The 23,226-nt window shown below is 47.0% G+C and overlaps 1 long non-coding RNA gene across 3 annotated transcripts in view; it reads right to left on the reverse strand.

Annotated features, from left to right (window-relative positions):
• The window catches only part of LOC131821347 (uncharacterized), a 240,401-nt gene that overhangs the window by 88,235 nt on the left and 128,940 nt on the right, over positions 1 to 23,226 (reverse strand). For all 3 annotated transcript variants that reach the window (XR_009349883.1, XR_009349885.1, XR_009349884.1), the window contains exons 3-4: positions 2,330 to 2,427; positions 1,311 to 1,441 (exon numbers count right to left, since the gene is read on the reverse strand). This is a non-coding gene — a long non-coding RNA (uncharacterized LOC131821347). The remainder of the gene's footprint in view (positions 1 to 1,310; positions 1,442 to 2,329; positions 2,428 to 23,226) is intronic.

A 23,226-nucleotide genomic window follows, 5' to 3' on the forward strand; every position in this document is an offset into this window, starting at 1 on the left:
GTTTCTTTTCATAAAATGCCTAAGACCTAAAGAGGCACAGCAACTAGATGTGAGACTCAAAGTCACAAAACGATCTGGGTTGTGGCCAGCTCATGCTTACTTGTTCATCCTCAGTCATGAGAATATTTTTGGAAGCTAATGGCAGCCGTTGAAAAGGTCTGAATAAGTGAGGGTTGGCCACTCCATTGCAGCCTCAGGATAAGGTTATGAAGAAAGCGATTCTCAAACCATATTATATCACCTGGCATCAAAGAAAGGTTCACTCAAAAACAGACACAACAACCACACAGCGTGATCGGAATATGCTGTCATTATAGCCAGCCGTCAGGCAGTCAGAAGTCCTCCTAAACCAATGGTTGGCCAAGGGCCCACTTAGGGTTCAATTCTTAGGTACCATCCCTAAGGGTACCAGCTACAGATGTCACCAGGCTCTTTCCCCTGGCTCATGCAAGAGCAGAAGTATTGCTAAAATATTTGGGCAGATCCGCGTACCTTGAATTCATGTCATGTCGTCAATGAGAACTCATTCCCACCTTCATCTTGCTAATTAACAAGTTATTTATTCTAATAATAAAACCTTGTTCTGACATTTGCTATGCCCATTACCAAGACCTAGGTGATCCAGATAGCAGAAACGGGTATAGCAGCAGCCTCTGGTGGGGAGGCCCCTGTGCTTCGAACACCCACACAAGCCCTGGGGTGTGCAGGACTGATCCGCATCTGGCTTACTGCTTAACTGCAGTTTGCAGCATGTAATATCACTCTGTAATCGGTGAGGAATTTTTAACGTTTTTCAAAGATTTATTTATTTTGACGGAGGAAGGGCAGAGAGAAAGGGAAGTGGGAGAGAATCTCAAGCAGACTCCCCATTAGGCACAGAGCCCGACACAGGGCTCTGTGATCATGACCCAGGACCCTGAGATCATGACCAGAGCCGAAATCAAGAGTCAGATGCTTAACCTCAAGAGTCAGATGCTTAACCCACACAAGTGCCCCCAAACTGGTAAGGAATTTTACAGTAAATTTCAGACATTATAACAAACTGCTTCATGGTAAAATAAGAACTCAAACCCAGCCAGGTCTTCGGACTTCCATTCCAAAATCTTTTCCAAAGGGCCGCCTGCCTCTCTTCAATTTAAAAAAAAAAATCAGAAAAAGTTTGCTAAACACATGCTAGACAAGGTGTCAAAATACGAAATCAAGCAAGCCCACGAGACTGGGATTCTCTGAAATCAGTGGTTAGAAACCCAGCTTGGTGTGTCCCACAACTGCTACCAAGGAGTATATTTCAGGGCTGTCTGAGAACCCACCTTCTCTGAGTCCCACGGGACCATCAGCAGACACACAGGGTGACCTCTCAGTGTAATGGCACAGGGAATTCTACAGAGAACTCGTTCTTGTCCACAAGGGGATTTTGGCTTCTTGGCTTGTCTCAGTGGGCCTGTGGGGCATGGTGAGATGGATTCATTAGAGGCACTAAAGAAATACTTGTCAAATTAAATTCTGCTGAAAATCCTGTTGGTTTCCAGGGAGCCTGGGGGAAAGGATTTGGGAAACGTCCACAGGGCACTGAATTAGGCTTAGAACTGTTTGTTTTGAATCCTGCTCTAAGATTTTGTGTAGTCCTGTGATTTTTGCCCTTGGCTACATGTGAGATCATGTGAGCAGGTGACAGAAATCCCCAATGCCCAGTTCTGTGTTGGAGCAATGAGACCAGAATCTCTGGGCTTGGGGTCCAGGCATTAGTGGTTCGGTTTGTTTGTGAGGTTTTCAGATGATGTGAATGCGCAGCCAGGGTTGAGCCCGATGCAGTGCTTCTCAGATGGTGATTTTCAAGCCACCTGGCGACCACATCATAAAGCAGGTTCTGAGATGGTGACTTCTAGTAACCCCGCAGGTGACGATCATGGGGCACTTGCTGATGCGCGGCGGACCACACTTTGAGTGGCAAGGCCTAATCTCTCACCACTAAAAGGATTTGAGAGCCAAACTGCTAAAGCCACGTCTGAGATGGGCCAAAGCAATCCAATGCAATCCTTCCAGAGGATGTGAGGAAGACAGCGTCAGCGTGAATATGAAGCAAGTAAAAACGATTCAACACCTAAACGTTTCCTAAAAACCAAACTCTGATTTCCCAAAAACTTGTCTTAAATACTTAGAATATTTTTCAAATCACAAAAATAGCATATGGCTCTAGTTCTAAAAAGTTAACTGTCTACTGTTAAAAAAAAAAAAGTCATCTCCCCATTCTCTAATTATTATGCCCTTCGTATGTACGGATTGTCTCGCATCTCACTGCCTCAGCAGTTAGCCTGCTGGAGAGTGGTACCTGTGTTTGCCGTTCCTGCCAGGATCCACGGAGGGTGTGGAGGCCGCTGCCTTCCACTCCGCCGGCGGGTCTGCAAACAGCATAGGTGGCATGGAGCACTGGGTGTGGTGAAAAAATAATGAATACTGTTATGCTGAAAATAAATAAATTTAATTTAAAAAAAAAAAAAAGAAAGGGCAATCTTTAAATGTAAACCAAGGAGCAGGCTGGGGCTCCTTGAGTGGCCTTTTCGCTATATCTGCATAAGCAGATAGTGACTGACATCAGCCCCAGCAGCTTGGATCTGAAAGAGCAAGAGAATTCTGCAAACTCAGAAAGAACAGAAAAACCCCAGCCCCTACCCACAGAGCCCAAGGTATGCGCCTGTGAATTATGTTATCAGCTGCGCAGCAGGACTGTGGAAAGCACTAACTAGGAACAATATATAAATTACCGAGGTCATTCAATGTGCAGATCAAGTGCAATTAAAATGCAAAAGACTTTTCTTTATACCTGACTCCGAAAACATTTTTTTGCAACACAAGGGTGCCTCAAATTGTCCAGGAAATCAGGAGTAGTTGGGGGTGGGGGGAGGGGTGTGTGTGTGTGTGTGTGTGTGTGTGTTGGGGGGAAACCTGATTACCAGACTCAAAAAGGCTAACGTGCAATTTGTGTTCTTTTTATGTAGATTAAATGCATTGACTGCAGCTTGTACCGCTTAGATACGCAGCAGGGAGTCAAAAGCTTGGGTATCAGTCAACCACAGCCAGCAGCTAAAGCCTGGGCCAAATCTGTTATTGTGCCTCAAATGAGACACTTAATCTAATCTAATGGGAGCAAACCCCCCTGGACAAATAAAAGGGCATTACCAGCAGCAATGCAGCTGTAATGTAAAAAAAAAAAAAAAAAAAAAAGGCACCAAATATTTTTTTGTGATAACATTATTGATGACTCTTCCAACCTCCTTAAAAGTCTTGCTTTCCAGCTCACAGGGGCTCTTGAGGAGTCTCAGGAGGTCCAATGGCAGGTGGGAGCAGCCGGCCCTCTCACCCTCTCAGGAAGCTGTGTGTCCTAGGTATACCACAATCAGAAGAGTGTGTGGTGGGTTTTTTTTTTTTTTTCCCTCCCTGGAGACAAATCTATGCCCTCAAGTGGCAGGAAAACATCAGTGGGTTTTGAGAAATTTGCCTTCCTAAAGCAAGCAAGAGCGACGCAACGGGTCGGCAGGAAGAAGGTGAAACTCGGGTTCCTGGGACAGGAACTGTAGCCATCTAAGTCACAACGAACCTGGAGCCGAGGGTCACAGAGCAGACCCGCACAATGTCGGAAACTGCAGTACATCCTGAAGGACGTGCAATCCAAGCTCTCCTGACTCAGGAAAGAAAACCCTTTCTAGAAGCAATCCCTTAAGACTGCGTTCCCTTCCATTGCCAAGTCGCTACACAAGTAATCCTTTGGTGAAGTACTCCCCACTTTCAAGTGCCTATGAATCCCCTGAGAAGCTTGTTGAAATGCAGGTTCTGATTCAGCCTGCCTGATTGTGGAGCCTGAGATGGGAAACTTCCAGCAAGCTTGGGGCAATGCGGCTGCTCCAGGTACTACACTTGGAATCAAGAAGCCTTGGTTATCGGATCACACCCAAAGTCAAGCTTAAACCTGGTAGCTTGGTTGAGTCTGGTGCTAAGGCCGAGATTTCTAGGTAAAGACTCCCCTGGTCTATTCTCCTTATGATCCTAACCTTTTTTCTCCCTGTTCAACCAGCTCGCACATGGTCTGTGGCCACTACTCCAACAGACAAATGCAGATAGGGCAATTTTCTGCACAGTAGATGGCCCCATTACTGCAGAACCTTCTCTGAATGACAGACATGCAACCATTTTGCCAAATGTATTCATTGTCTATTGCTATGTAACAGATCACCCTGACCCTTGGTGGCTTAAAGCAATCAACACTCTTCATCTTCCAAAACCTCAGTGGGTCAGGGATTCAAGAGCAGCTTTGCTCAGGTGGTTGTGGCCGGGGTCTCTCATGAGAAGAGTACAGTCTCGTTGGCTGAAGTGACAGTAAGCCCTAGGTCTTGACAAGGGCTGGCCAGTCTGCTTCCAAGCCTGCAGCCTGGTGCTGACTGTTGGCGGGAGAATGCCGAGTCTTTCCACATGGGTCTCTCCCCACCAGGCTGCTTGAACATCTTCCCAGCATGAGGACCACTTTTCCCCAAAGCAAGTGATGTAAGACACTAAGGCAGAAGTCCCAACGCCCTTTAGACCTACCCTCAGAAGCTACACACTAGATACTTCTGCCATATTCTCTTGGTCACACAGACCAGCCATGAATTCACTGTGAGAGGAGAATCCAGAAAGCCGTGAGTACCAAAAGGCAGTGATCACTGGAGGCTGGCACCACACCAAATACACCAAGCCTCTCTCTTCCCTCTGTAACACACACCAGCTGAGGTCCATGGCCCCCCAAATGCCCAGAGCCATGCTCTGATTCCGTGCACACTTCTGCTCCCCCTGTTTACAGTTATTAAGAGTTGACTGTGTTCACCGCCAAACCTGTCTATGGCAATTGTTCCAGTTGCACTTGGTATCAAAATTAAGTCATTTATATAACATGTGAATTATGAAATATGAATGCAAAAAGGAGTTATTTTTATGGGAACAAAACTGAAATTCTGGAAGATGTATAGTAGAAGGTAGCTAAAAATGCAGTTGAATTATGTGTCTGCCAAACTACAGTAAGAGACTGAAAAATCATTAAAAAATTGGGAGGATTAGGCACTAAGCTCACCTCGCAAGTGTCTTAAATTCTTGCTCCACTTCCAAAACTGGTAATCATGGTGTATTTTAGATACAGCAGCTCATGCAAAAAGGAAAGCTTGCAACTCCCATTAGCTGATTTTTATTCAAAGAAAACGACTTGGCTGTACATTGAAAGTTTAGTGAATGATGTTTATTTACGTATTTGAAGTCAAATAAAATGTTTACCGTTTGCGTGTACCATTTTTTAAAAACGATTCCTGGTTTTAATTATTTCTTTCAGTTAACCAACCAAATTCTGGTTCAGGTGGACGGGTTCGAAAGCACCCATTTGAAACAGGAAATTGCTTCTGGAAATAGCACTTTTGCTTGGTGGGGGGGACCTGGGTGGCTCAGTCAGTTAAGCATCTGACTCGATTTTGGCTCAGGTCATGATCTCAGGATTGTGAGGTTGAGCCCAGTATCAGGTTCTGCAGTGAGTGTGGAGCCGGCTTGGGATTCTCCCTCTGCCCCTCCCCTCCTCTAAAAAAAGGAAAAAAGAAGTCGGGGGAAGGAAGGCTAGAATTAGAGAGAATGAGGAACTTGACCATCTGGCTCTAGAAAATTCTGAGACTGGAAGATGATTCTTCTGTAACCTCAATTACTTGCTCCCAATAAGATAAAGCCACAGATGGCCTACTCTACACATGCGTGGGGCTTCATAATATCTCTTGGTGGCTTCTTTTCCCTCTCAAGGCAGTGTTTGCCTTTTATTTCAACCTGATTTTACATGCCTGCAACGGTTAGGAAAAGATGCACCTTTCTGGCCACCAGAAGTTCACGCTCCCCATTGGAGTCATCACTAAGAAATGGTTACCCAGACAGGGAATGTGTTCTGTAGCCCAAATCTAGCTGTGGCCCTGAAACCCATTCTCTTCAACGAAATATGACCAGCAAGGATACGTAGCACTTCCAGACTGGGGTTTTGAAGTAGCCTCTGAACGTCTGTGGTCTTTCTCCTTCGGCCAGCTATGTGCACAGGCCTCGGAGACCCTGGCAGAAAGTAGAAGAAGCCTGAGTTCCTGCAACACTCACTTGCTGTGGGGGGGTCACTTGCTTGCTGACCAGGAACACCTACAAAGAACTGTGATGTGCCAACACACTTGGACTTGGAGAGTCGTCTGTTAAAGCAGCTAGTGTTATGTCACTGTAACTAACAGAGGCTGAGACTTGCCCTTCTCCGCCTCCTCCGCCTCCCAGCCTAGCCTCTTCTTTTCCATTGGGATTCTTTTCTTTGGTACGTACTGCAGACTTTTCACCCGGGGTGTCTATAGGATTACACAGAATACTATGCATCAGTGCATTTTCCTGGGAAGAGGGTCCGCTGATTCTGTGGGTTTCTCAGAGGGGTCTGGGAGCCCCTCAAATTGTTCAGAAGAACTGTTCTAAGAGATTTCCTTTCAAGGTCTTATTCCTAATTTATTCCAGGACCTTACTCCACCCTATGATTTGGAGAGCTGCCTGCGGTTAACCCACAGATGCCAACGGAAGGGAGAGCGAAGAGCCCAAGTCAGACTGTGAATGCAGCCGTGCAAGTGCGGCACCGAACTGAGCAGGTGGACAGAGGAAGCTGAGCTGAAAGCCCCCTTTGGGATTTATGACGGAGCTGCCTTTCTCCTGTTGCGTAAGTCCAGCCCCATAGCACACCTCAGTGACCTCAAAGAGCTACCATGCTCCTTTCCAACAGCCTAACTTACAGCCTAGAATTGAGGAGATTTGCTTTTCTATATCTGAGAAGTAATTCTTCCCCATAGCTCAACTCTTACTTCCTGAAATTTTACACCTAGCAAAACCGTGTTAATAGCAGGGCAGCTAAATTTTTTTGACCTGCAGAATTCTACAAAGGGGCTGGAAATAGGCGACAGTGGATGGTGTCTCCTGAGCACTGAAAATTAATGGGTGAAACTAAGGGTCTCCAGAGAGCTTACTATTCATACGAATAAAAGCATCTAGCCTCCCCTTCAGAGGCCAGGAATGACGGAATCGCTGAACCAGGGTTTGAGAGAGCCCATGAGGGTCTACCATCTTCATCTTGAAGGAGTGTGGAAGGTAGTGAGCTACCCCATGATTCCCCTCCCTGCAAGAAGCAAGCATGCAGCTAGCAAGGTAAAATGCTCATCTAAGGGGCGTCTGGGTGGCTCAGTGGGTTAAAGCCTCTGCCTTCGGCTCAGGTCATGATCTCAGGGTCCTGGGATCAAGCCCCGCATCAGGCTCTCTGCTCAGTGGGGAGCCTTCTTCCCCCTCCCTCTCTCTGTCTGTCTCTCTGCCTCCTTATGATCTCTGTCTGTCAAATAAATAAATAAAATCTTAAAAAAAAAGTTGATCTAAGGTAAGCGGGTGTTAATCTTTGAAGATTCCTCCACCATGTTTTTAACTAGGGTCTGCTGATACCTTCTCCTCTTGCCCAGTTTTTAGACAAAGCTTCGTATCTCTCTTCCCAGGGGTTCTCAAAATATGACCCCCAGACCACCAGCATCAACAAATCCTTGGGCCCCACCCCAGACCTGGTGAACCAGACACTCGAACTGGGGCCCCAAGGTCTGTTTTAACAAGCCATCCTGGTCACTCTGATGTATATTCAAGTGTGAGAACCACTGGACTAAACTCTACCAGAATCTGCCCTTTGCTTGCCTAAACTTGACCCACGCGGTCTCCGGGACTGAAGTGGTGTAAGCAACTCTGAAGACACTTCAGTTTTGTTTGTTTGGGTTTTTGTTTGTGTGTCTGCTGTCACCAAGATAAGCCTGTGCTTTTAGCCCCCTAAGAACCAGACGGCAGAAAGAAATTGACCATTGGAAAAATGGGTGCTTTTGTAACCATGAAATGCATTCAGCCTGGTCAGGCATTTCCAGGTCTTCCCTCTCCCCAGCTGTTTCTCAGAGGTCGCTTCCCTCTTAGGGAACACGCGGACTGCGGAGAGCAGATCTCTCCCTAGCCCAAAGACCTCCTGATAAGCTCTCTCACTCAAATCGACTCCCTTAGATCACGTACCTTCAAATATTCATGTTGGCCTTCAGGGTTTATCAAAAGGAAGCCTTCTCCATAGTGTTCGGGACTTGAAGGCAATCACTTGAGACAGAAGGCCCAGCCGTCTCCTGTTCCTGGCCACCCACCCCGCTGGGAGCTTTCACACGTCTCTTCCTTCTCTCAACCCCGTGCACTCAGCCCTTCACTCGGCCTCTTTTCCGGCCTCCCCCTCTTTTCCTCTCTCTGGGCCCAGGAGCATCCAAGCCTGCCCTTCTCAACACGTACTTTGAGTCACCAGGGAGTCTGGTCTAACTTGTAGATTACCAGCTCGCACTCCAGACCTCCTGAATCTCAGTGACTCAGGGGTCCCGCCCAGTAACCTCACCTTTACACACGAGCCACAGGGGTTCTAAGTCACACTGGTCTAGCCAGCACTGGTCCAAGGGCTCTGAGGAGCGGCGGCTCTGGAATGTCTTAGGCCTTGGGATAGCATTCTGTTCTATGGATGCAATCTGACGTGGGCTGGGTGACTCGTCTGGCTGTGTTTGCCAACAGTCACCTGGCTCCTTTGTGGTCTCAGTGTTTATTCGAAGTGGCTCTGGAGAAAGATGGATGGGAATTAGAGGAACACTAAAGCCTGCCCCTAGCCTGGCCATGCCACACAATGGTATGACCTTCCAGTCTACCCGCTCACAGAAAAGATGCCAAAGCCAAGGTGACCATCTGATTTGTGCTTTGAATGAGACACAAAGATCATCTTTTTAAATCCAGGCTCTTAACACATGCACCTCAACACCCCACACGAAAACAGTGATGCGTTTCCCTTAACCTTCAGTGTTTATCATGCCCACGAACCTCCCTGAGCTCTGGACTGAAAAATCTCCCTGGGGTGGACTTGGAAGCCCTCCCTGTGCTTGTATGTGCCCATAACAGATCCTGCTGTCCCCCTGTATGCATCCTTCTCCCTCTACACACTCAGGGCTGCTCAAGCAAACATCTCCAGGAGAACGTCTCTAGAAGAACACGTTTAGCAGGAGCTCCGGGCGAGATGGAACTGCTGGAGAGTGAACGCCCCTGGAAACAGCCTTCCGACACTGACAGATGGGAACTGGTAAAGAAATACCCTCAGCTTTCTCCTCCTGCTGGTGGGGTAAGTCTGGAATGTCTTGAATACCACCCTCGAGTGTTCCCTCCCGAGAGAGTGGGCTGACCTCCAGGAGCTCGCATGGTAGCTTGCTTATTGGCACATGCTGTTGTGGCTTCCTTCTCAGCCCTTTCCATGCCTTCACTTTCCAACCAGGGTTTCTTGGGACCGCCTTTCACATGAACAACTTGCCTTTGAGTCTTTGTCTCTGGACCTGCTCCTAAGGGGTGGCCAAAGTGAGACCTTCTCTCCACCCAGGACTTAACAGACACAAAAGTGAGCTAACAGCTCCCAAGGGACCCTGGAACTATGAGAGACAGGAGTGGAAGACAGCAAACACCCAGGTCCATAGCACTTTGGCTTCATGGTGAAAGTCATCAGACTGATTTCTGCTCCTTCTCCTCTGACCTCCGTACAAAATCTGTAGATGCCAGGGAAACTTCATGGCCCGATTCCACTGCCCTCCTAAACAATGAGCCTTTTGCTACCTAGAATGACCAGGGCACAGCAACAGCCCTGGTTCGCCCTGCTGCAGACTATAGCCTCTCCATTCGACACCAGGAGGTCGAGATCCCAGGGCAACCTGGGGTCTCGCAAAGTCTCCGATTCACATCACGGGAGTCCTTGGAAGGTAAAATGTTCCACATTTGTTCATTCCTTTAACAAATGTTTATGGAGCACTTGCAGTTCGTCAGGGTCTGGGGGATGCAGAGAGAGTGTGTGTAAGTTAAATCCGATCAGGCTATTGCTAGATAGAACTCCACCAGCCTCTGTTCCGCGGGTCTCTGCCTGGATGAAGCCAGAGCCTGCTGAATGGCCTCCCTGCACTTATTTCAGACCCATCTGCTTCACCATCTACCTCGGGAGCAGCAGCATCCTGCTGAAATACAAAGCCACATGTTACTCCCCTGCTCCATAACCTTCGGAAGCTCCACCTGCCTCTGGGATAAATTACCCCCTAGATTGTCTATGCAGCTGAGGGCTCTCAAGCGTGGCCCCCAGTCATTTCCCTCACCTCCTTCCCTTCCCACCGGGTGCTCTGTGCTCCCCCAAACACAGTTCTTTCAGGCTGCTGTCCTTTTCTGCACATGCTGGTCCCCAGGCCTGGATCACACTTTCCGCTTTAGCCAAGCCCTGCTCATCGCTGAGTGCCCAGTTAAAACACAGCTTCCTCTATGAAGACGTCCTAACCCCTCCCTCAACCTCTGACAGTACCAACAGCCACATGCTCTGTGTCCCTGGCTATCATCACACATCTGGCTAATTCAATACTGATCACACTGTGTGGTGGTTGTTTCTGAGTCTGGCCTCTCCCTAAGACTGTGAGCTGGAAGAGAGCAGGCCCATCACCATTTTGTTCATCTTGGTACCCAACCTGCGGGCTAAAGATGATGCCTGGAACACTGTACACTGTAAGACATTTTTACGAATGACTGTGTGGACCTCCGAGAGCCAAAAGGAGATTTAGCCCTTTCTCTCTGGGGTTTGGCACCGTTCCTGGCATAAGAGCCACTCCACGCACCTGGAGAGGAATGTTCGCTTGGGCTGTCCTCTCCGCTTCCTTCTGTTTGGGGCCCCCAGAGCTTCCCTTCCCTGTTTTAGAGCTGAGCTCTGGAGGCTGCTCCAGGATTTGAGGTCACCAGGGTGCTCAGAAGTGCCGGGAGCCAGAGCGGAGCAGTTGGATTTTTATTTCCCCCAGGGTGCTCTGTGCTGCTCCCCTGGGGTTCCACTGGCAGGAGGAGGCAGGAAGCTGACCACATTGCAGCCCCTGACGGACATCCACAGGGAGCCCTCAAGTCTGGGGGGGACGAAGAGGATGAAGGCGGGGCGGGGCGGGGGGAGGAATAGATCAAAGTGCATCTGGCCTAGAGGAGTTGAAATGTCATTCACAGGTGGAGGGGAAGGTCTCAGAAGGGCCAAGCCAATGAGTTGTCTGCCAGCATCCAGAGGATGGAGGCCATAACTCAGCCACCTCCCCCATGCTCAGCTGAGGCCAGCAGGTGCCTCTTTCTCCAAGAAGGCCGGCGGCAGTGCTGGCCTGTGCCCCCTTCGGTCACCCTCAACTCGACAAAAAAAAAAAAAAAAAAAAAAACAAATCAATCAAACTTTCTCACTCAGCCCAAAGATCCCTTCTTCAAGGTACAGTCCAAAAGTTTTCAAACTAGAATGATCTGGGCTTTCTAAGTGCTTCCTACAGACCAGACCAGGCATGAAGCGATGTCCTTCCTGTGCCTCATCTCCATGAACTCCCACGAGGAATGCTGGTGGGGAAAGTGCTGTCATCACCCCTCCTTTTATAGATGAGAAATTGGGGGCTCAGGGAAATTAAGTAACTGGGCCACATTCGCATGGCTGGTCAGTAGTGTAACGGAGACTCTTCCCAGCTCTGTTGGACCCCATGATACGGGCCTGGAACTTTGAGTACCTGCTGCCACTTTGAGTACAATGTTTTCCCTGATGCACAGGGAAAGGAGGCTGGAGAAAAACAAGGTAGGGGCCCTGGGTCCTGGAACATGGCCACCAGCAGGCACCCCATTTTCTGGACCTCAATAATTTCCTCAATGGGCAAGTGTGTGTGGACTGGAGCAAATTATCTGTATGCCTCCTTTAGATTTAGCATTGTATGAGTCTATGGTAGATCACATTTTCTGCAATGCTTGGCTTTCATGGGTCTGTATCTATGTTCTATGAAAACACAGACTGGTGGGACATGAAATTGAGTTTAAGCAGTTGGCATATCCCTGAATCATACTATAAGGAAGGGCTTTCGTTGTTATTTTTAGGCTGCTGCATTGATAAAGCTTCTTCAAGGACCAGATTATTGGCTTCCTTGGCAAATTTTGGTTGTTAAGTGTTAAGCCCCTTGGGTTGGATCTGCCCATGCCAGACCATCAACTTTCTGAAGACAGTAACTCTTCAAATTGCTGTGAGTCCCAGCAAGCATCATGAATGGGCAAACGAAGAATACCGCTGGGGACGACGATCATGGCGGTAATTCAATAACCATGTCTTCAGGGTTATCTGGGATGATCATGAGAAATGGTTCCAATTACCACGACTACTGCATAACAGAGCACCCTAAACCTTACTGACATTAATCAACACTTACTCTGTCCATGCATGGACCCTGTGAGTCAGCAATTCAAAGAGAGCCAGAACGGAAATGGCTTGCCTCAGCGTCATGTGGTTTAGGCTCTAAATTAGGAAGACCCAGTGGCTGAACATGACTGAGTGACGGGGGGCCGAAATGACCTGACCATCTGAAAGTTGATCCTGGCTGTTGGCTGGAATATCGGCCAGGTCTATGAATCAGAACGTATGCACACAGCCTCTTCGTGTAGCTCCTTGGGTTTCTGCACGCCACGGTGGCCCTGGGCTGTCAGATTTCTTTTGTGGCACTTCAAGTTCGAAGTGTGAATGTTCCAGAAAGCAAAGCAGAAGCTGTACTACCTTTTATAACCTAACCTCATAAGTTACTTCTACTTCATTTTTTAGGTTACAGGTAAGTCGTAAAGGCCAGATAAGATTCAAGGAGAAGGGATATGGTCGTCCACATCTGAATGGGAGGAATGCCCAAACTGGCACTGTATTTTCATTCTTCCACAGGACAGGAAGTGTGTCTTAGTTGTCTCTGAATCCCTACCATCTACCGTGGGACATGGCACAGAAGAGGTGCCCAACAAGTGACTGGCAGATAAAGCAATGAATAAGTGAAGGAAGGAAGGAAAATTCATCCCACTGAAGAGTGTCTCTCTGAGAAGTGTAGACGTGTCATCTTTTCCACCTATTTTTTGGTTTGCATTACGTTTGGTTATGCACTTCAACAGTGAATAAATCACAATTTGGGAGTGACTCCACAGAGTGGAAAAGAAGTCAATGGCATTATAATAGTTTGGCATTTAAAGATTTACTTATTATTTATTTGAGGGGGGAGAGAATGCAACCAGTATGGGTGGGGGGTTCTGGCAGATGAATGGGGAGGGGCAAAGGGAAAGAGAGAAGCTCAAGCAGACTCCCTACTGAGCACAGAGCCTGACCCTGGTCCCATCCCAGGACCCTGAAATCATAACCTGAGCCAAAATCAAGAGTCGAGCACTTAACTGACTGGGTGCCACCCAGGCATCCTGATAGTTTGATTTTTTTTTTTCAAAGATTTTATTTATTTGTCAGAGAGAGAGAGCGAGAGCGAGCACAGGCAGACAGAGTGGAAGGCAGAGTCAGACGGAGAAGCAGGCTCCCTGCGGAGCAAGGAGCCCGATATGGGACTCGATCCCAGGACGCCGGGATCATGACCTGAGCCGAAGGCAGCTGCTTAACCAACTGAGCCACCCAGGCGTCCCCTGATAGTTTGATTTTAAGAAACAGTCTATCTATGGGGGTCCCTGGGTGGCTCAGTCAGTTAAGCATCTGCCTTTGGCTCAGGTCATGATCCCGGGGTCCTGAGAGAGAGCCCCACATCGGGCTCCCTGCTCAGCAGGAAGCTTGCTTCTCCCTATGCCTTTTGCTCCCCCTGCTTGCGTGCTTATGTGTGCTCTCTCTGACAAATAAATAGAATCTTTTTTTAAAAAAAGGGGAACATTCTATGGTTATTAGTTTATCCTTGACCCAATATGGTCTCCTATTTTTTAATCTGTTCTATGGTTTCCGACAGGATGGTTCCGAAATCAACTTCTACCACAACAGACTGAACATTTCATGGCAAGGTCTGAGCTCTCTTCCCTAATCGCTCTGCCCAGTTCTTCATGGCCCCCAGTCCTCCCTTGCCCATGTTCTAGTTGAGTCCTAGTCTTTCCCTCTTTTCCCTCCCCACCTCCTCTTTTGCTTCTCCTGTCTTCTCTTTGCTCCTCCCCTCTGGCCTCTGCCCACCCAGACTCCCCTGCTGCCCCTCCCTTCCTTTGTTGCTCACCCCTCCTCCTCTGGTCTTTCCCTCACCCTCCCCTGCTTCTTCCCCTTCTGCCTGTCCCCATGCCCAAGTGCCAGACCCTCTAACCTGGGGATGGGAGTGTCTCTCCAGCATTGCCAGAGGGGTCAAGGACCTGGGAAACCAATCCTCCCTCCCTGACCAGAGAGAGATCTAGATTTGGATGAGAACCACTGGTCTCTATAACTCTCTTCCTCACTGGTTTGGGATATGGCATTTCATCACTTTTATGGGCACCAACTTATGATGTCATATGAAAGTCTTAAAGCTCCTTTGGCTGCAAACTAGCATGAAAAGCCCAATCTTATGGAGACACAACAGAAAATAATTCTTTAAAAAGAAAAACCATGACAGTGGGGATTTGCCATTCCCAAATTAGCATTTGGAAAATACGAGTCACACAAACATATGCCAGCAGAGACCTCAGAGAGCATCTTGCCCAGCTCCTCATTCTACACAAGGAACTGAGAGCCAAAAAAAAAAAAAAGGCAGCTATAACAACCAGCATTTACTGGGTGCTGACTCTGCCCCAGGCACTTTATTGCTTTATTCCAGTTGTGCAACAACCGGATGAATTAGAATCATTAACCCCATTTCCAAGGTAAAGAAACAAAAGTTCAGAGAGGGTCGGTCACATCTGCAAGGTCGCGCGGCCAGAAAATGGCAGAGCAGAAATCAGAACCCAGTATCTAAGAGGAGTGTAAAATCTATGCTCTTAACCACTAGACTAAACTGTGTCTGTGAGAGACTTTTTATTCTCCCCCCACACAGGGTCACACATACTAGTAGCTGGTAGTTATACCAATTTCAGAAAGATAAAATGAGCAGTGCCTAGAATTCAGCAAGTGATGTTACAGTTCAAGTCAAAGTCAAGGTCAGACTTCGTTAAACTGAATTCTGAAGGAAGAAACTTGGAGAACCTAAGAGACTTCGAGGACAGTCCTTAGTAGGATCAGCTATGAGTGCAGAGTGAGTAAGGACATAGCAGTATGGTTTACTGAGTTTTTTAAGACTCGGACTTGAAGCCAGTATCCCAAGGTTCAACACTAACTCTGCTTCTTCCTAGCTTAACTGCTCTGTGCCTCAGTTTTGTCATCTGGAAAATGGGAAAGAATAATAGTTAAAGCCTGATAGGGTAGATTTGAAGAACAAATAAAATTAATAAGAATAAGGTTCTTAGAACAGGGTCTGATACATAGTAAGCTCTTCAGAAGAAATTTGCTCGGTCATTACTCAGTGCTATATCTCCAGAGCCTAACGTAGTTTCAGTACACAGAAGGGGGTCAATAAATAAGTGTTGAAAACATGAGAGAGAGAAATATATTGCTAGTTCTAATGGTATTCATCTATTCTTCAGCCTCTTAAAACAAAAAAACAAGAAAAATTAGTTTCTCCTTGATTTTACCTTATACTTTCTCCATATGCCAAAGGCCTGATTCTTCAGTGATTAAAATCACTATTCCTTGGCAAAGCAGCTGTTTTCTACTTTAATCCTTTTCTAAGGCCCATTTTACCAAGGTAGTGACATCTTAAAGATGTGGAACACCACAGCCTCAGGTCTCTTTCAGTCACAACTGTCAAAACCCCAACGCAATCTAGAAGAAGCCAGTTGCTGAATTTATACATTCAATTAAAAACTATAGGGATGACTTCAGGCATGGCTAGATCCAGGGCTTCTTAAGATGTCATCAGGACTTTGTCCTGCTCAATCTCCAGCTCTACCTTCCTCAGTGATGGTTCTCTTCCCAGGCAAGTTTTCCCCTGTGATGGCAAGAAGGCCACCTGTAGTTTATATCCCCAAAATTTTTATCCCCAAAGCTCCAGATCCAGAAAAAAACGAAACACAGCTTTCCATGATCATTCCAGCCAAAGCCCTAATTTTAGTTCTGAGTGGACCAACTTGGCTCATGTGTTCATCCTTGAACCAATCTCTGAGACTCTCCAGAATGGAAAACCTCGACTGACCAGGCTTCACACTTGCATCCTTCACCCTGATTTCAAAAGGTAGAGCCAGCCCCACATAAGCTATCAGACTAAGACCAAGGAGCAACCGGCTGGCTCAGGGGGTAAAACATGACTCTCGACCTCGTGGTCATGAGTTCAAGCCCCACAGTGGGCATAGAGCTTACTTCAAAAAAAAAAAAAAAAAAAAAAAAAAAAAGACTAAGACTGGGATGCTATTCCCAGTGGAAGAGAAAGTGGCCTGGGCAGGCACAATGAATACATACAGCCCTTAGTAGGTGCCCAGCGAGTCCATACTTAAGAAGGCACTGGATATGTAATCCCTATCTTACCTAAAGCTTCTTCTTTTCACCTCTTCCTCCAGCAAAAAATAAAATTTATATTGAGAACTAGTATACATATGAACTGAAACAAATGCTTCACCAAACAAATTTACTTTTTATTACCCGTGATGCAGCCAGACAGTTTCTATTCTATTGTATTGTAATTTATTCCATTAAATTCCTTCCTTCCCACTACATTCCATTTCATTCTGCTCTTTTTATTAGGGCAATGCTTACTAGATGCTGAAACAAACGGGCCTGAAACCTCAGCAGCTTAAAAAAATACGAGTTGATTTCTTGCCCACATCCTGGCCCAGGGCAGATCGGCCGGCTCTCCTTAGTGGGCTTTTCCCCACCCCGGAGACCCAGACTCAGGATCATGGCAGAAAGGAAAGAGAGAGGGAGAGAGAAGGAGAGGGCAAGAGTGGGGTGACAGCGGGGTGGGGGGAGCAGGGAGAGTCCCCGAGAGGATTTTATGATTAGGCTCCCAAATGGCTGATATCACTTACGTCTACACTCTACCGCCAGAACGAAGCTAAGTCACATGGTTCCCACCTAACCGTAAGGGCCACAGGGTAGTCTGTACGCCCAAGAAGGGAAAACGGGCCTGATGAGCATCCAGGCAATCTACACCACACTCTACTCTATTCTAGTTTGTTAAGAAGAAGGAGATGTGGGGCGCCTGGGTGGCTCAGTGGGTTAAGCCGCTGCCTTCGGCTCAGGTCATGATCTCAGGGTTCTGGGATCGAGTCCCGCATCATGCTCTCTGCTCAGCAGGAAGCCTGCTTCCCTCTCTCTCTCTCTGCCTGCCTCTCCATCTACTTGTAATTTCTCTCTGTCAAATAAATAAATAAAATCTTAAAAAAAAAAAAAAAAAAAAAGAGAGAAGGAGATGTTGGTTCTGACTCACTCTGTGGAACTCAGGACTCTGTGATGGCTACAGGGCCCGAGCAGGAAGAACCCTGGCCTTAGCAGCCTGCCTTCGGACTAAGCCTCTCTTCGCTTCTGCCTTTCTATTCTTCTCTCTCATGGGACCTGACTTCTTTGCCCACCGAAATCTGTCCCCGACTCTGACTGTTTGCCTGAGAACCTTCTGCCTTGGACGCTGAGCTCCTTGAAGCAGCCTGTGGTTGCTGTGGCGGCCATGGCTCCTGTCCCCTGCCTCAGCATGCTGTCCCCTCCGTCTCTCGCATCCCACTGATCTGCTTTCTTACTCTGCCCAGCCCTGGGGCCTGTGGTGAGCAGCATCTGCTGCCATTTTGGCCTTGAGCCAGTCAATGACCAGCTTCTTTGGGGCGGCTAATGGCCCCTCCTACTATGGGGCTTTGCCCTGGGCTGGCTCTGCCGCCTCTGCCTGGGTCAGGACTGAAGTCAGTGAGGCAGCCAGGCAGGTAATAAGATCACTCTCTTCCTCTCCTGCTACTAGAGTGAGTGGCCATGGAATCTGATTCCAGCAGCATCTTTATCTCCCCCAAAGGTCTCAGGGTTCATTATCTAAAAAGCGCTGGCTGTTAGCATAGTAGCAGGTCTGTTACCACAGAGAAGAGCTGTCTCTTTAAAACCAAGTTGGGGGTGGGGCTGGAGGCTTAGATCTTGGGCTTCCCAGTTAAAAGGCCTTCTGGGTCTGGAAGAATTGCAGGCTTACTGCTGTTCATGTTGATGAACAATTTCAGTCAAGACTTAAAAGGCGCTTACCATGCACTAGACACTGTTCTAGGTACTTTGTAATACTACCCAAGCCTCACAGAAACTCTCCAGATGGGGAAACTGAGGCTCAGAGAAGGCAAAGATCTGCACAAGGTCATGCACCTAGGAAGAGTAAAGCCAGGATTCAAACTTGGGCAGGCCATTTCCAGATACTGCCTTCCTGACCACTAAGTTATCCTGTCCCCGTGAGAATAATTTCTCTTTGTATATAATATTTACATGGCGCTTCCAGTTCTTGAAATGCTTCCGCATACTTTTCTGACCCTCACAAGAAGCCTATGATCTAGATATTATGAGGAGGATGTGTATTTCCATGCTGCTTTGTAGCCAGCTTCCAAAGGCCAATTGTTAAATTTTCACAAATTTTCACCCCAGCTGTAAACGATGGTCATTGTTTAAAAGGAAGTTCTAGAAATGTACAATGAAAAAATTATATTCAAGCTAAGGTAATAATAAATACTCAAAACTCATTACTTCCTCATTCTTTTGCTATCCTTTACTATCTCCAAGCACTTGAGTTTATCTGAATTTCGACTGTACACGTGCATGTGGAAATAACATGGGGCCGGAGCCATGGGCAGCTCTTCCCAACTCTGCTTTGGTTGGTATCACACTGGTGGCACGAAAGCAGCCCCAGCGGCTGGATTCACGCTGGGAAATCCTTAGATCCCGTGAAGGAGTGCCTCCCTGCCCGCCTTCCCAAAGGAGCCGGTGTTAAATATTTACCAGCATGTCCCTGTTCCCACGAGTCTGACCCTCTCTGCTCTGTGCTCATCGCACGTGTGTGCTTACTGTGGCTTGTTTTCCTGCCCTTCTCAGTGTCATACCTCTACGGTCTAACCTGGTCTCCTTTCTCTCAAATTCCCCATCAAGACCCCATTCCAGTCTCCTGAGCCTCTCCAATTCCCTCTTTCTCTCTGTGTCCCACTTTCCAGAAGGACCTTCCCAGGCAGCCCACAGCTGGCCGCACTTGGCCTGAGTCCACTGACATCCAGCCAGCCCCATGGCCCTCATTCTCACCAGGGCCAAGTTCTGGCTTCATTTTTGCAACTTCTAAGCATAAAGACTCACCCGCCCTCCTGTTTTCCTTCTCAGACATGGGAGTCAGTGAGGCCCCCAAATGTTCCTGCTCCAGACTTCTCTCCCACGGTCTGACCTAGCAGGGTGGGCAAGGGGATGGTTAGCTTCTCTGTGTGTGTTCTCTGGGAGCCGAATGCAGATCAAAGAATGAAAACGGTCCTTCCCTAGCCTTAATGCAGAACACCCTTAACCATGTGCCAAACGCTCCTAACCATGCCAAATGCTCCTGTGGCAGCCTGGACCTTGACTTACGGGCATCCAAGGGATGCAGGGGTGTTAGGGAACCATCTGGCCACCTAATAAGTACAGAATATACATTCATCTTCATTCTCTCGGAAATGCAGCTCTGGTTTGTGAAAGTTAAGGATTTCATCCACTATTTCCTTCACAGCCCCGTGGACTTGTGGGAATTTTCTAATATTATCACTATATGTGAACATACGTAGGGTTCATTGCATGCCAGGCACTGTCCTAATTGCTTGAATAACCCAAAGAGGCAGGTACTATTATCACTTCAACTTGAAAGATAAGAAAGTAAGGCACAGAGAGGTTAAGTAACTTGCTCAAGGTCACACAGGTAGTAAGGGTGAAACCAGGTCTCGAAACCAAGTGGTCTGGCTTCAAAGCCTATGCTTTTTTTCTTTTAAGATTTTATTTATTTATTTGAGAGACAGTGAGCGTGAGAGAGATCACAGAGGCAGAGGGAGAAGCAGACGCACTGCTGAGCAGGGAGCCGGATGTAGGACTCGATCCCAGGACCCTGAGATCACGACCTCATCCAAAGGTAGTTACTTAACTGACTGAGCCACCCAGGCATCCCAAAGCCTATATTCTTAATGGATGTACAGAAGTAATCTTAAATCTAGCTGGCTGTCGCTGGGCTTTGACAATATTCTGTTTATACCAGGGTTAAGGACTTATCAAATTTGGGGGCACCTGGGTGGCTCAGTTTGTTAAGCAACCAACTCTTGATTTCAGCTCAGGCCATGATCTCAGGTCCTGGGATTGAGCCCCATGGGCTCCGTGCTGAGTGGGGAATCTGCTTCTCTCCCTCTTCCTCTCTTAAATCAATCAATCAATCAATCAATCAGTCTATCTATCTATCTTTAGGGGCACCTGGGTGGCTCAGTCAGTTACGTCTGCCTTTGGTTTGGGTCATGATCCAGGGTCGTGGAATCAAGCCCCACATGGGGCTCTCTGCTGATCAGGAAGCCTACTTCTCCCTCTCCCTCTGCAGCTCCCCCTGCCTGTGCTCTCTGGGGCTTTCTCTCTCTCTCTGTCAAATAAATGGATAAAATCTTTAAAAAAAATTTTTTTTAAGAGAACTTACCACATTTTATTATCACTATTTGTCTACAAGTTTGTCTACACCCTTCCCTACATACACCCTTCCACCTTGAATGCCTTAAGGAAAGGAAGGTCTTGTTTCTATTTCTGTCCAGGATCCAGGGCAGAGTCCAGCAGGTGCTAAATGCTCTCACCAAAGATTAGTTCAAATGAAAGGCCCAGCTCACTTTCAGGATGAGGAAACATCATTTTCAAGCAAGGCCTAGAGATCTGATGGAAAAGAGGACAGAGGCCAGTCAAGAACCCAGGTCTCAGGCCCTGGAGTCAGGCACTTGCTCCGCCCTGCCTCCCTGTTCCTGTTAGCTTAGCGGGCTGGGGGCCTGGTTATGGGGACCCAGAGCAGCTTCCCCCCACCCCACTGCAGCGGAATGTTGGTCAGTGGCTTCTCCCAGAAAAGAGTGCGCTTGTCCCAAACCCAGGCCCAGAAGAGACAGAGAACAAACAAATGGCCATTGCTGTGCTAACCACGCCCCGCCAGCATAGGTGGGCTCAGGGCAGGCAGGGGCCGGCCTCCAGCCTCACCCGATAAGGTTTAGGGCCAAACAGATGCACAGAGCACCCAGGGCTTAGGAACAGAAGCCAGCAACTCCTCCTTCACTTATTCTGTGCATCAGGATTGTTCTGATGCAAAGCCAATGAGGGACAAAGCAACAAGATCCTAAATCACCAATCTGCCCCCTAGCACACACACACTCCCCAGAGCGGATTAGCTCAATCTTACCCACCTTGTCTTTAAGCCTCGGGCTGCAAATGGCTGTCTCCATCCTTACCCTTAAGGGCACAGAGGAAAAAACGCCTGTTTAACATAAATGCAAACAGCCAGAAAAAGAAACGTGTGTGTGTGTGTGTGTGTGTGTGTGTGTGTGTGTGTGTGTGTGTCAGGCTCTGTGTTATTTCATAAGGCATAAACAAACGACAAGTAAACAAAATAATCCTGGCGGTTTAAAAAATTCAATTAACCTCTGTGACAGCACAAGGTCTGCGTAATTCATTGGAACTATACAATGAAATGTTGATAGTGTCTCTAAGGTCCTGGCAAAGCTTGAAGTACCTTTGACAGATCAAAGAAAAAAATAAAACATTACTCCATTTAGGTGCAGTGTTATGGAGAGCTTGGCATTATAGTTCTTTGGAAATGATTAACTCCATGTGGTATTGATGGTAACGATCCATTTTCTGGCATAATGAATTAGGCATTCCTCCATTGTTCTGCAGCTCGGCTGCATTCTGTGTATATATATATATCAATGGCAACTTTTTCAAAATACCTTTCAGTTTCACACACACACACACACAAAAAATAAAAACACGCCCCACCGACTGCCAGAAGAGAGAACATGAGCCTCAAAGCTGATTTATTTCTATCACCCCGAATAACCTATTTCCTACCTGAGACATGAAACCACATGGCGGGGGGGGTTGGTGGGGGGGCGGGTTGGGAACATTTTCACTTCTATGAACTGGGAGGGAAATTGCTCCCCTTCAAGCTGGGAGCTCAGAAAGCTTTGCTGAAAAGTGTCCATTTTTATCTATCACTTTCTCCTTCTGAAAAGCCCTTGTTTTTAAGGAATAATTCTTCCAACAAAGACTCGCCCATCAGGCATCCCACTCATGATTAGTTACTCTGTGAAAATGAGAAACAACCTCTATGTGGCTGATAGACTTGAGCAGCGAGAGATAATCACAGCCTCTAATTTCCGAAACTCACAATTGTCTTCTGATTGTGGGATTTTTAAGCTGTAGAAACACCGACAGAAATGCAGTCAAAGGAAAAGTCAGCTAGTGTGATCTCCTGATTAAATTCCTCTCTTCGGTTTGTTTTGTTTTGTTTGTTTGTTTTTTAATGAAGGGCTGCCTCTGAGAGTGCTAATCTGTCTTTAACATCATTGCGTTTCCTTATATTATGCTGTGCCATCACCCTGGCATTTAAAAGTGAAATATTTGCTTCAGAAATAAAAAAGATCGGCAATAAAATGTAGCTGTAAACAAGCCGTCATGGCTTTATTTTTCATAGATAAATACACAGTAAGTTCAAAGTCGAATTGAATTCCTAAAGCAATACTCCACTAATCTGTATTCGGAGGTCTCAAGCGTATTATCTGTAATTTACAACCAATTTAAATGGCATTAACAGTCTTCCCCTTCTGGGAATTTAAATTTGCATCCTACCATTGAATTAAACAGTGATTGCATATTTTCTATAGGGGACGGAATGCTCTTTGATGCTTGTTTTGAATAATGAAGCATCTATTCAGGCACAGGGTGCAGTGTGCTCCTTTGTCCTCCCGGTAATTGAAGCAAAATGTGAGTTAAAGAGATTTTTCCCCTTAGCCAAAGGTTTGTTGATTGGTGTCTATTTTCATCTATTCAAAATTAAGAAAACAGTCATCTCTCATTGCACTGGAAAATCATTTACCCAAAAAGGCCTTGAACGCAGGGAGGTCAAGTTTTGCCTTATTTGATCTTTTCAGAGATGGAGCAGGATGTCAGAAAATATCGCAAACTAACCTTTTGGGGAATGCCATTGTGGAATACTTTGCAATTCTTTTCTAGGACCAAGAGAATTAGAAGTGGAAGACAGGGGGGAAGCGGGGCCTGTTTCTAAAGTAAAAAACTGGAATTACCGCACTCTCCCACACCAAACTGTACTGAGACGGGAGGGGAATTGC

The sequence above is a fragment of the Mustela lutreola genome, chromosome X (assembly GCF_030435805.1).
Source record: "Mustela lutreola isolate mMusLut2 chromosome X, mMusLut2.pri, whole genome shotgun sequence".
Lineage (NCBI taxonomy): Eukaryota > Metazoa > Chordata > Mammalia > Carnivora > Mustelidae > Mustela > Mustela lutreola.